This window comes from Taurulus bubalis (genome assembly GCF_910589615.1).
Source record: "Taurulus bubalis genome assembly, chromosome: 3".
Lineage (NCBI taxonomy): Eukaryota > Metazoa > Chordata > Actinopteri > Perciformes > Cottidae > Taurulus > Taurulus bubalis.
This window is the reverse complement of record NC_136591.1, coordinates 42682896-42696579: the sequence shown is the minus strand read 5'-3', so window position 1 is coordinate 42696579 and position 13684 is coordinate 42682896.

The following is a 13684-nucleotide window of genomic DNA, read 5'->3' as shown; positions in this document are numbered from 1 at the left end:
TCAATGTGTACTGTTGCTGTTGGAATGTTCAACATGATGAATGGGGCATTTTTGTGCCTGGGCTATTGAGGGAAGTTTGTGAAAATTGCTAGTCTATTTGGTATTAACTGGTAACCATGAAATGCCTCAATTCAGTCCAGAAGAGCAGGTACCTCTAGGCTATGTGGAGAGTGTTTCTATGTCTGGGCTAAGCCCCAGATGAGTCAAAATCCTAGAGACGCCCCTGTGTGACACCAACACTTTATATTCTAAGAAATCTGAAGTCCAGTTTGTGAGTCGGCAGGTTGAGGTTCTCTTCTCGTGTTCGGACTCTTTCCATCGTTCACGTCACTTTGGAGCTTTATCCTGATATTTACTGCTATAATTTATCAATATGTCATTTGACCCTTTTCTCATACTATGAGAAAATAAGTATTATTGAATGTATTGTAGCTTAAGTACTTGTAGTACTGCAGTACTAGGAGCAGTGTAGTAACAGTACTGGTTTCATCTGTAGTACTGCAGTACTGTAATGTGTGTACTTCCAGAGAGAGGTCCGGCTGCAGTGTACTCAGCAGTGAGACGACCAGAAGACGTCACTTACGGACAAATAGTCATCGGAGACGTGAGATCGACCCGGACGAGAGGTACAGCTGCTCTTCTTCATCTTCGTCTTCTTGCTACCTTATGAACCATCCTGACCCTCAGGTCGACGGGTCTACTTCCTGTTCCAAGAGTCAGAACTAAACATGGAGAAGCAGCGTTCAGCTTTTCTGCTCCACACATCTGGAACAAGGTCCTGAGAGCTGCAGGTCTGCTGAGACCCTCATAGACCCTCATAGACCCTCAGAGACCCTCAGAGACCCTCAGAGACCCTCAGAGACCCTCATAGACCCTCAGAGACCCTCAGAGACCCTCATAGACCCTCATAGACCCTCATAGACCCTCAGCTCCTTTAAGTCCACATTGAAGACTTTTCTGTTTGCTGCTGCCTTTAACTGAACCAGATTCAGTTACTGCATCTCACTACTGCATTTTATTTCTTAAACTGCACTGCAACTTTTATTCAACTTTTATTTTTATGTTGCTTTTTCTACTTTTATTTTGCTTTTTGACTGTTTTAATGTTTTCTTAACTGTTTTTAAATCTGCATTATGTTGTGATGCTTTTAATGGTTTTATGTGAAGCACTTTGAATCGCCTTGTTGTTGAAATGTGCTACAAATAAACTTGCCTTGCCTTCTTCTTCTTCTTCTTCTTCTTCTTCTTCTTCTTCTTCTTCTTCTTCTTCTTCTTCTTCTTCTTCTTCTTCTTCTTCTTCTTCTTCTTCTTCTTCTTCTTCTTCTTCTTCTTCTTCTTCTTCTTCTTCTTCTTCTTCTTCTTCTTCTTCTTCTTCTTCTTCTTCTTCTTCTCCTCCTCCTCGTCCTCCTCCCCATCGTGGACCAACAGAGAAACCTCTGCTGGAGGAGAACACAGACAGGAGGAACTAGTGGCTTTATTGGGGACTATTTTCTGTCAAATCCAGACTTGAGGCAGGATATTAAAGTGGCGGCGTACTCAACAGACCAAATATACCTCTGCCTCTCAAACAGAAATCAGAAATGTGTATTTTGAACTCTGCTTTTCAAACCACAGCAGCAGCATCTTCCTGTTGACTCCTGTGAAGCAGCTGAGGTTTCTCTCGTGGTCGGCTTCAACTGACTAACTGCCTCGTGGTGGAAAGTAACAACTTGAAATAGAAGCGAGGGTCCAGTTTCCTGTTTCAGATGAATAGCCTCCACTAGACCGTTTGGTCTCAAATCATTAGGACCAACAACACAAACACTAAGGATGTATAACAATATTAATAAATATTAGGCTTGTAAGCAGTAATACCAACACCAGTGCCTGATAGCATCACAATGAAAATAGATAGAATAGAATAGATTTGATGAAATAGGAATAAAAAGATAGAATTGTAATATTCGGGCCATTAAATACAATAATACCAGTAATACAAGGCAATATTGCACATGATGTTGAAATAAATATAGTAAGATGTCCTACCTGTAGTACTGCAGTACTGGGAGCCAAAGCCGTTTTTTTATATCTGTACTCTAGTTTAATCTGTATATTTCTGTTGACTTTCACTTTTACTTCACTACATTTTGCAAAGAAAACTGAAACTTTGACTCCGATACATTTCCCTGAAACCTTCGTTACTCGCTACAAAATCACATCTATCTTTAGAAAAATGAACCGGGTCCATTTCTATGTCCAGTCCTTAACTTAAACCTTTAGTCCAGTTTACTGCTTAACTTAAACCTTTAGTCCAGTCTACTCCTTAACTTAAACCTTTAGTCCAGTCTACTCTGTAACTTAAACCTTTAGTCCAGTCTACTCCTTAACTTAAACCTTTAGTCCAGTCTACTCCTTAACTTAAACCTTTAGTCCAGTCTACTCCTTAACTTAAACCTTTAGTCCAGTCTACTCCTTAACTTAAACCTTTAGTCCAGTCTACTCCTTAACTTAAACCTTTAGTCCAGTCTACTGCTTAACTTATAACCCGCTTCACAAAGACATGTTAATGCATAATAATTATTGATGCCTGGTGGAGCCTCCAGAAGAACTTAGTCAAACAACTTCTCTCGTTCTCTGAATTAATTTTCCTTGATTACAAGTGAAGCAACAAACGCTGCGATCGCGATAGCAGGGAGTCGTCCAGGCAACACGCAGGTTGACCGGCTAAACACCCCGAACAGCCGGAAGGTCGGTTCTTTAATACACGGTTCTCCGTCATGAACATCTAACATTTCTATTGGCTCCAACTTGGCTAAGAGGAGGAGAATCGTGTTCTCATCTTTTCTCACAAGGCTGGAACGCAACGACCAGTCTGCTTCTCTAATGTCAACACACTGATGAACAGGTGTGAGTGTTGTGGTGCAGAGCGTGGAACCTTGTGGAATCTTGAGGAACCTTGAGGAACCTTGAGGAACCTTGTGGAACCTTGAGGAACCTTGAGGAACCTTGAGGAATCTTGAGGAACCTTGTGGAACCTTGAGGAACCTTGAGGAACCTTGTGGAACCTTGAGGAACCTTGTGGAACCTTGAGGAACCTTGTGGAACCTTGAGGAACCTTGTGGAACCTTGTGGAACCTTGAGGAACCTTGTGGAACCTTGAGGAACCTTGAGGAACCTTGTGGAACCTTGAGGAACCTTGAGGAACGTTTCTCACATAAACTTCTCACAGACAGTATCTGTTAAACTGACCTCGCACAACCTGAACTCTAATAGACAGAAGAATAATGAAATGCAACATCTACAGAATAGAATGATTTATATTATCAGACAGGATGTTGAAATGGAAGCAGGTTTTAGAGCTTTTTTGGCAACCTCAGGATATTCTGCTTGGTTTTAATCCAGGTGTGAGGTTACACACAGACAGATGTATCCGGTCATTAAATAAAACATCTTTCCGGCCTTGATCTTTTTTTATTTTTTTCCCGATTCATTCTTTCTGTGCGGCCCGGTACCAAGAGACCGGTACCAAGGGACCGGCACCAAGACACCGGTACCAAGGGACCGGCACCAAGGGACCGGTACCAAGGGTCCGGTACCAAAAGACCGGTACCAAGAGACCGGTACCAAGGGACCGGCACCAAGACACCGGTACCAAGGGACCGGCACCAAGGGACCGGTACCAAGGGTCCGGTACCAAAAGACCGGTACCAAGAGACCGGTACCAAGGGACCGGCACCAAGACACCGGTACCAAGGGACCGGCACCAAGGGACCGGTACCAAGGGTCCGGTACCAAGGGACCGGTACCAAGAGACCGGTACCAAGGGTCCCACGGACCGGTACCGGGTGGAATGAGCATACTAATGAACTCACTGTTACAACTCCTCCATACTGTCACATTGCTTTTTGGAGAATTATGATGATAAGTTCACTTAAACGAATAAAATTCATCATTCTGACCCTTTGCTTTTTTATTAACAGCATTTACTTGTACTTTTACCTTCAATACTTAAGTACATTTAATATCGGAAAACTTCTTTTGATACTTAAGTACAATAAATATCAGATACTTTAAGACTTTTACTCAAGTAGTATTATAATATGTGGCATTCACTTTTCCAGTAAGGTATCTTTACTTTTACTCAAGTTTGGCTTTTGGGTACTTTATACACCACAGTATAGAAACAGTACTGGTATCAGCTGTAGTACTGCAGTACTAGGAGCAGTATAGTAACAGTACTGGTATCATCTGTAGTACTGCAGTACTGTAATGTGTGTACTTCCAGAGAGAGGTCCGGCTGCAGTGTACTCAGCAGTGAGACGACCAGAAGACGTCACTTACGGACAAATAGTCATCGGAGACGTGAGATCGACCCGGACGAGAGGTACAGCTGCTAGCCTCTAGTCTTTATGCTAAGCTTCGCTAACCACATCCTGAGATATTGATCTTCTCTTGTCATGCTCAGAAAAAAGAGGAAGAGCATTTCAACTTTGAATAGATGCTAAACCAGCTGTGGATAATAAAACATTACACATTAACAACAGATCTGTAGCTTTAATAAATCACTTTACATGAATAAATCTGTTTGTTTTTTACAGCTTTTGACTTCCTGTTTATATAGTTAGATATTACATAATAATAACATTGTTTGAACTGTTTGCGTTCAGAGGGTCCACCGGAGCCGGAGGTCGTCTACTCTTCACTGAGGTAGACCGCCACACCGGTGCAACCAGTCCGACCAGTCCGACCAGTCCGACCAGTCCGACCAGTGGAGTCCAGCTGGCCTGCAACTGGTCCTCGTATAATCTCACACATTCATTTGTTTTGTTCTTATTTTTATATGTTGAGACAAACCGCTCACATTCAGAGCATATTTAACATTTCTTTAGATGTGTTTCTTTCCCCTTAAAAACTAAAGCTTTAAATAAATGATTTAATTATAAGTATTTCTGCTGAACACAGTGTTGAGATATTCATCGTTGCTGTTATTTATATTGTGTTGATGTTTCTCTGCAGGATCAATAAACTCTGTGCTTGTTCTCCCGTGTGGTTCTTCTGGTTTCACAAAGCGGAACGTCTCTTGTTCTGGTGACCCGACAGCGAGCAGAACACCGAGCGGCTTGAGCAGCAGAGACTCAGATGTGAGGAGGGTTTTGATTCTGTAGATCAGAAGTCTACTCTAACAGCTGTGGGGACTTCTGAATATAAGTGTAGAGTATTTTCACACGCTGTGTCCTAACAACAGCATATTCACCACCAGCTCGGCAGCATTTTATAAAATGACAAACATTTGAACTCTGCATGTTTATTCCAACCGCCATGATTCTGTCTTCATGCTGTTGACAGATCGGTGAAAACAAAGAGAACGACTTTCATTACAGACATTAATGACTGGAGCTGCTGAGCCTGCAGCTCTGTTAACGTCCCGCCCCCTAGTGGTGTTCAGGTGTACTGCAGCTCTGTTAACGTCCCGCCCCCTAGTGGTGTTCAGGTGTTCTGCAGCTCTGTTAACGTCCCGCCCCCTAGTGGTGTTCAGGTGTTCTGCAGCTCTGTTAACGTCCCGCCCCCTAGTGGTGTTCAGGTGTACTGCAGCTCTGTTAACGTCCCGCCCCCTAGTGGTGTTCAGGTGTACTGCAGCTCTGTTAACGTCCCGCCCCCTAGTGGTGTTCAGGTGTACTGCAGCTCTGTTAACGTCCCGCCCCCTAGTGGTGTTCAGGTGTACTGCAGCTCTGTTAACGTCCCGCCCCCTAGTGGTGTTCAGGTGTTCTGCAGCTCTGTTAACGTCCCGCCCCCTAGTGGTGTTCAGGTGTACTACAGCTCCACTGTCCTCTCAGGTAACGCGCTAAAAGCATGCTCAGGGACCCAAACTCCCATGATGCAGTGCAGCTGCAGAACACTGGTTTCACTCATTAAACGCTCAAAGACGAAGATATGGTCACAACACGTGAGCACTTCCCCCTTCATTTACTGTGACGCTGCAGCAAACATCTGATTATTATAATTATAATTATTATTATTATTATTATTATCAGAACTAGATGAGAAGAAGCTTGTTCAGGTGGACCAGAGGGGTGTTTCTCGTACCTGGCTAAACAAAGTCAAGTAAATGTCCTAATCTCCAGCTTAAATTAGCGAGATGATTGACATCAGGCTATCTGGGTTTCTTCACGGCTGATCCGCGCTGAAACGTCTCGTTAATTCTAGCCAGACGTCAGTCATCTGGATAAATGCGCCGCTCCTCTTCAGAAGGATAATAATGGAGCACTGACACCACCATGTTCTAACAGTACAATGCAAATAAACTCAGAGGAACCTCTTTTTTATTTATCTGCTGAGAAGCAGGAGATGATCATGAAGGCATATGAGGAAGTCAATACCGTAGTCATTCACAGCAAACGCGTTGAGAATATTCCAACGTTTTTGCAACATTGTTGCCGTGAACGCAACTTAACTCCGCCCCCTCTGAGAGACATAAGCGTCCAAATATATCAGACAAGTTAAATGCGTCAGTGTTGGGAAAATGTATCGGCTAATTTGAAGTGCTTCATCACCCAAATCAATCAGATTATATTTACGAATAAATATATACTTATGAGGATATATGTACTGTATGCACGTATGAATCATGTACTATATGTGTGTATATGAGTTTGAATATGTGTATGGGCGGATCAGTATGTGTATTATTCATAATCAGAAATTCAATCAATTGAAGCAGTGAAAATAAATTATGTGTGATTTTCTGTATTCTCATCACAATCACCTTATTCATATTCTCCAATAATTATATGCATGGTGTACTAATAACACTGTCATATAATTATGATGCTTTAACACATCCATAAGTTTCTTAAGAGCTAAATAAACTTAAGAACAGCGGCCTGCAGCGGCTGATAGTCTGTGTCTGAGACGATCAGCTGCGTCTGTGGTGATCAATGTCCGCGGCTCGAGAAGCTCTCTAAATAAATTATTCCTTGCCGGCAAAATCTATATCGCCGCGTACAGGAAGTCATGATGATGTAAAGGATGAACTCTCTCCCTATAAAACTGATATAACTAATATTGCTCCTTCATCAATGAGGAAGTGAGCTGCTTTTTTTGTCCGTGGGAGTGTTCATCTTATCCAGTGAATTTCAGTAAACCTGCCCGGAAGCAGGTTTCAATTTTTGGATGTGTTGCTATGGTGATTAATCTAAGCTTGCTTCAAGAAACCGAGAACGCCTGACCTACGTCACCTTATCCTGACAATTAGCCCGCTAACTCAGTAAGCCAGGTACGAGGAACAGGGCCCTGGTGGTCAGGTCACATTCAGGTGTTTCTGTGAAGAGTTGGGCCGAGTTCAACCTTCAAACGTGTTTATGTTCATAAAGATTCATGTGTGTTGGTCCAGAGTGGGATTACTAATCATATTAGTGGGATTTTATTAGTTATTATTAGTTTTTGGTTTGCTTCTCTTCTAAAAACATGAAGAATAATGAAGATCAAGATTTGTCAGCGGAGAGCGACGGACGGGCCCCTGGGCCACATGTCATCTCTGACAATGCAGATGTTATATGAAGACAAAAAAAATGTTGTACTCTTTCTTTACTATTTTTGCTAATAACTATGGCAATTATTTTTTTTTTTTATTTGACATTGTAATTCATTCTCGTTCAATTTGGAAACGTCTTATTTTAGGGAAACAAAGACACAAGTAGACGTACCACCAGAAGTAAACTCCTCCCACTTTAGGAGACGGAGTTCATTGATTGGATATGAAGAGATTTTAAAACTCATCACGTCAATAAAGGAGAACAATAACACGACTCACAGCAGAATCTGAACAATCAGCTTTAATTTGGACCAGAAACAAAATAAATATGTGGAATTCAACGTCTACAAGTTAAACTACAATGTGTGGAGTTAAACTAGAACATGTGGAGTTAAACTAGAACATGATGAGTTAAACTAGAACATGTGGAGTTAAACTAGAACATGTGGAGTTAAACTACAACATGTGGAGTTAAACTAGAACATGTGGAGTTAAACTAGAACATGATGAGTTAAACTAGAACGTGTGGTGTTAAACTAGAACATGAGGAGATAAACTAGAACATGTGGAGTTAAACTAGAACATGTGGAGTTAAACTAGAACATGTGGAGTTAAACTAGAACACGAGGAGTTAAACTAGAACATGAGGCGTTAAACTAGAACATAAGGAGTTAAACCACTGATAGTTGAACGGAATATTATGTTTGAAAGGACTATAAAATACATATATTTTCTATAATGAACGAGTAGGAATTTATTATTCAAGTATTGATATTTTGATATTAAAATGTCATCTCTGACAATGCAGATTTAATATAAAGAAATTAAATAATTTTGTACTCTTACTTTACTATTTTTACTTATAACAATTCTTTTTTATTTTACTTTGTAATTAATTCTTGCTGAGTTTGGAAACACCTTTTTTTTGGGAAACAAAGACACAAGAAGACTACGACCACCAGCTGAGAGGTAAACTCCTCCCACTTTAGGAGATAGATTCATTGATTGGAAATGAAGAGATTTTAAAACTCATCACGTCAACAAAGCAGAACAACAACACGACTCACAGCAGAATCTGAACAATCAGCTTTAATTTGGGCCAAAAACAAAAGAAATATGTGGAGTTCAACATCTACAAGTTAAACTAGAACATGTGGAGTTAAACTAGAACATGAGTTAAAATAGAAGACGGAGTTAAAATAGAAGACGGAGTTAAAATAGAAGACGGAGTTAAAATAGAAGGAGGAGTTAAAATAGAAGGAGGAGTTAAAATAGAAGGAGGAGTTAAACTTGAACACGAGGAGTTAAACTAGAACACGAGGAGTTAAACTAGAACACGAGGAGTTAAACTAGAACATGAGGAGTTAAACTAGAACATGAGGAGTTAAAGCGACAAATAAACACTTGGAGGGAAAAGTTCATATTCAAACTTTATTGACCAAAGTTTAAAACAGTTTACATTCACGTCTGTCAATAAATGTCTTCACTGTTATCCTGTCAGACATTTGTGTTTAAATGTCATAATTAAAATATAGATTCTTGAGCTCCGAAATCTGATAAGTTCATCTTTGAGTTACGGTGGACGTTTGAGAAGAAGCTTCAAAGACATACAAACAACAACAAGACCAACAAGAGAGAAACATTTAGAAGTGATGCTCGGTGGTGACGTCATCGGTGATGTCACCATACGGTCGGTCCAATCCCCTGCAGGGCGAAGCCGTCGTCGTAGTAACAAGCTGCTTCCTTCCTGCAGAGTTACGTCATCGTTAATCAGATAGATTATTTGATATGAAGCATGTTGTGATGGAGATTTGATTGATTTTACATCCATCGTCATCATCAGCCAGCTCATGCCAGCATGCTAATGTGCTAACGTGCTAAGCTAAGCCGGAGACCACGTTACCTGAGGGCCGGTGTCGGTAAAGAGACACCAAGAGGACGGTGGAGACGCAGTACGGGGAGAACACCAGCAGGTGGCGCATCACTCCCAACACAGAGAGGGCGGAGTCTGCAGCCGAGCCGCATAGGTCTGGAACAACAAACGTTCAGGTGAGCGTGAAAAACAAGAGTTCCCTCTTCTTTGTTGCGTTAAAATCATTAAGACATCCGTTTACAGATTCACGATGGAAGAAGAAGCAGCATGAATATATACATCTCCTGTGAATCACCTGTGACAGACAGCCAGCTGGGTGGAGACTCTCCAGCGCTCATGTTACACCTGTAGAGGCCTTCATCAGACCTGCTGACATTGTGGAGGGTCATGTGACCTGTCGGCTCAGTCCTGATAAAGGAGCCATCTTTATAGAAATCAGCTGGGAGGTCGGAGGTCTTCTTGGTCCTGCAGGACAGAGTGACGTCATGTCCCTCCATCACAGGGAGGACGGGCATCCGCAGGAGAACGGGTTTATCTGATCAGAAAGAAAGGCGGAGGAGGTCTACGACAGTTCTCATAGTGTGGAACGGGTTCTCCGTGATGTTCCTACCGTACACGGTGATCTGGACCGAGTTGCTCCGCTGCTGTGCAGCAGACTGGCACCAGTAGGTGGCGCCGTCGGGCAGCTTGACCGTCTGGAGGAAGCAGCCTCCCGAGGTGAGCGTCCCCCACTCCTCCCCGCAGCCGGAGATCTTCCCGTTGGACGCCGTGAACCTGCTGACGCTCCACCCGAGAGCGCCGCTGCGACTGCTACCGCTGCCGCCGCTGCCACTGCTGTTGCTGCCGCCGCTGTTGCTGTTGCTGCCACTTCCGCTGCCGTTGTTGCTGTCACTGCCGCTGCCACCGCAGCTCAGAGTCAGATTCTCGTACTCAAACAGCTGAGATGAGTCGGGGGACAGCGTGAGCGAGGCCACGTCGGACCCGTCTGGGGGACAAACATGGCACAAAGAGTCAAGGCAGAAACATGGAGATGAAGATGAAGACCCCGATCTTTACCTTTTGTCATCAGCCAGCTGGCCGACGAGACGTCATCGCCAATCTTACATTTGTAGGCGGCTTCATCCGACTTGGAGAAGCGGTGGAGAGTCGTGTGACCTTTAGGCGCTGTCCCGATGAACAAGTCGTTTTTATAGAAACCAGCTGGGAGGTCGGAGGTCGTCTTGGTCCTGCAGGACAGAGTGACGTCATGACCCTCGGTCACAGGGAGGACGGGGCTCTGCAGGATCACTGATCCTCCTGAACACAGATTACTATTATTATTATTGAGGTTATTGGGCAATTTAAGGGTCGTTAGGGGGGATTTGCGCGCCTGTGTGTGGTTACCAGGTGGCATTAAGATTGGCTGGCTAAAACATTGCAATAGAGTAATGGGTGATGCTTGGTTTTCGCTCGCCGCCATCTTGGTTTTTAGGTGTTACCATCTTGGATTTTGGCCAACAAAGTTGACAGTTTACTAAGGTAATAAATCAAGTCAAGATTTCTATACAACCAGAGGAGTCGCCCCCTGGTGGTCAAGAGAGAGAATGCAGATTTAACACATGAAGCATAGACTTCTATACAACCGGAGGAGTCGCCCCCTGGTGGTCAGGAGAGAGAATGCAGCTTTAACACTTGCATCAGTCATACAGTGTGTTTCCTCTTCAATCAGACTCTGTCGGACCTTTGCAGTTCATATAATCTGCTTCTGGCTCGGCCTCCACACAACTGAATCACTTCCCTTTTAATGTATTTGGTTCCTTTTAAAACAATTGAAGTGAATCATGGAAGTCTGTGAGTCACCGACCATGACGAGTTCTGTCCTCTGGAGGAGTTCAGTTCATTCAACAAGCAGCACCGACAAAGATATGAATAATGTCACATTAATGGAATAGATGAGTCGGAGATGAAAAAGCGTGAAACAAAAATAAGAAGTGTTTGTGCGATCTCACCGAGGACGACGATGCTGACGGTGTTGCTGCTCTCGCCGTGTTGGGACTGGCACCAGTACACGCCGCCGTCGGACAGCTTGGCCGTCTTCATGACGCAGGTAGAGGGAGAGTGGTCGCCCCAGCCCGACCCACAGTGGGACAGCTTCATACTGGGAACACACCAGTTTAGCCATCGTTGACACATTAAAGCCTCAGCGACTCAAACCTTCAGGGGCTTCATCTTATATTTCCATATTGGACAATGCATCATTTACTCATTGTTCCAGATGTTTCCTGATCCATTCGGCTCGTTCAGTCTTTTCTTGTTTAATTAACGCTGATTTTAAATTGCATTTATTGGAGAGCTGATGGGAATCCAAATAAAGAATACAGGGGAGGAGTAAATGCGGGGTAGAAAGTTAACCATGTTTCCTTTTTTTAAACGTTGTGATTGATTGGAACGCAGGTTTTCACAGAATTATCCAACTCTGACGTTGTCGTCTTGCGGTTGTGGATCTCAGACGTTGAGAACCCGCCAACAGCAGCGGCGACGTGAACCTTTCTGCACCAAGTCGTCCCATGAAATCACTTTGAGACGATTTTATTTACTGGAACCCCTACCTCTGTACTTTAAAAGGTGTGTTTGGTGTCTTGGTGGTGAACTGACCTTTCTGCCGTGTACCTCCACACTGTCCAATCACCGGAGCTCATCCGCCCACAGCTCAGAGAGATCTTCTCGTACTCGAAGAACTGGGACGTGCTGGGAGTGATGGTCACCTCGGCTGGGAGGGAAACATAAACACTTCCTGTGGATTTGTGCTCCTTAGTGTTACTGGACGTGTGGACGCTGTGACTTCATCGTCAGGGCAACATGTCCACGGGTTCAATACTTTGGTTTATGATCAAATACCATCAACCTTAATCTCATAAAGTAACTCAAAGTACAACGTTTCCCTTTGTTGAAGGAACAGAAAAGTAAAGTATAAGTACATCATAATGTGTACTGTGCTTCAAAAACAAGCTTTTGCTTCCTCAAACCAAAGGCCGGTCTCAGAATGTGAACCCAAATATACGAACGTTCGTCTCACAAGTGATATTTATAAAAGAAGGAAGTGTGCAGCTCAAACAGACTCCAGACCAGCCGACTCGTGGCTCTTTATTTCCATCTGATGTGACGAGGAGCTCAGAATCTAAACCCTAAAACCTGTTTTTATCGTTTCATTTAAATCATTGACTGCAAACGGTGTGATGGAGGATTTACGATTGAGAAACAAAATCAAACACATTTTGTTGCGTTTGCTGAAACTGTTGTTGCTCGATTGAGCAACTTCTCAAACTACCAAACTAACTTGTATTCTCAAAAAACAGCTAGCATGAGAAAAGGTGGCTACATTTATTTGGAAACTTTTGAAAAGTGACTCAAACGCCACAACTTGAATCGGCTCTTTTTCGGTCACCAGTGCAGCATGAAAGCATGTTGGCACAGCTAGCTGGCTAGCTTGCTAACACCACCAATGACACGCTAACGTTAGCCTACCTGGCTAGCTTGCTAGCTAGCCATCTGTCTCTGCAGTGATTTGAACGAGTTGAACAACCAATAAAAACATTTCAGCGTCCGTTCATTTCCTTTTGTTTTCTGTGCTTCGGGGCCTACAACTCATGAATAAAACAACCCTGTGATGTCATGCGTTTACAAATGAAATGTTGACTTCCTCTGACAGTCAGTTGGCGACACCGTTGTGTTTCATGTTGGAAACCAGCAAGAAAACCGCCTTCAGACAGACAGGAAGCGACAAACAGCGCTTATCAGACATTTTCTATTTTACACAGAATTTATATCAATTATGACTTGATTAAAACAATCGCTGAGTAAGATTTTCATTTCAATAATGTCTGTTAAGTCACCGTCTGTCGCTGACTAAACACAGACAGGAGGCTGGAAACTCACCTCGCCTGTGGGCCGACGCCTGGAGGACGCTCAGCAGCACTGAAACCACATCACAGGTCACCATGTGTGTGTGTGTGTGCAGAAACATGCGTAACACACTCAAATATTCAGCTTCATAGATCACAATTCAACATCCTTTGATTTCCTTTGCATTAATATATATAATATATAAAAACACATCTCTGTTGCTTCACAGGAGGTTTTACTTTGTTCATGTTCACATGATAAACGTCCATCTTTATTAAAGTTGTCTCTACTTACCGGGGAACAGCACAGTTGCCTTCATGGCGTCTGCAGGTTGACCGTCCGAATGCAGTGTGGCGACAACATCCTGTTCATGGAAACCACGAGGAGGGCGGGAGGCGGAGTGCAAAAATTATATATTTT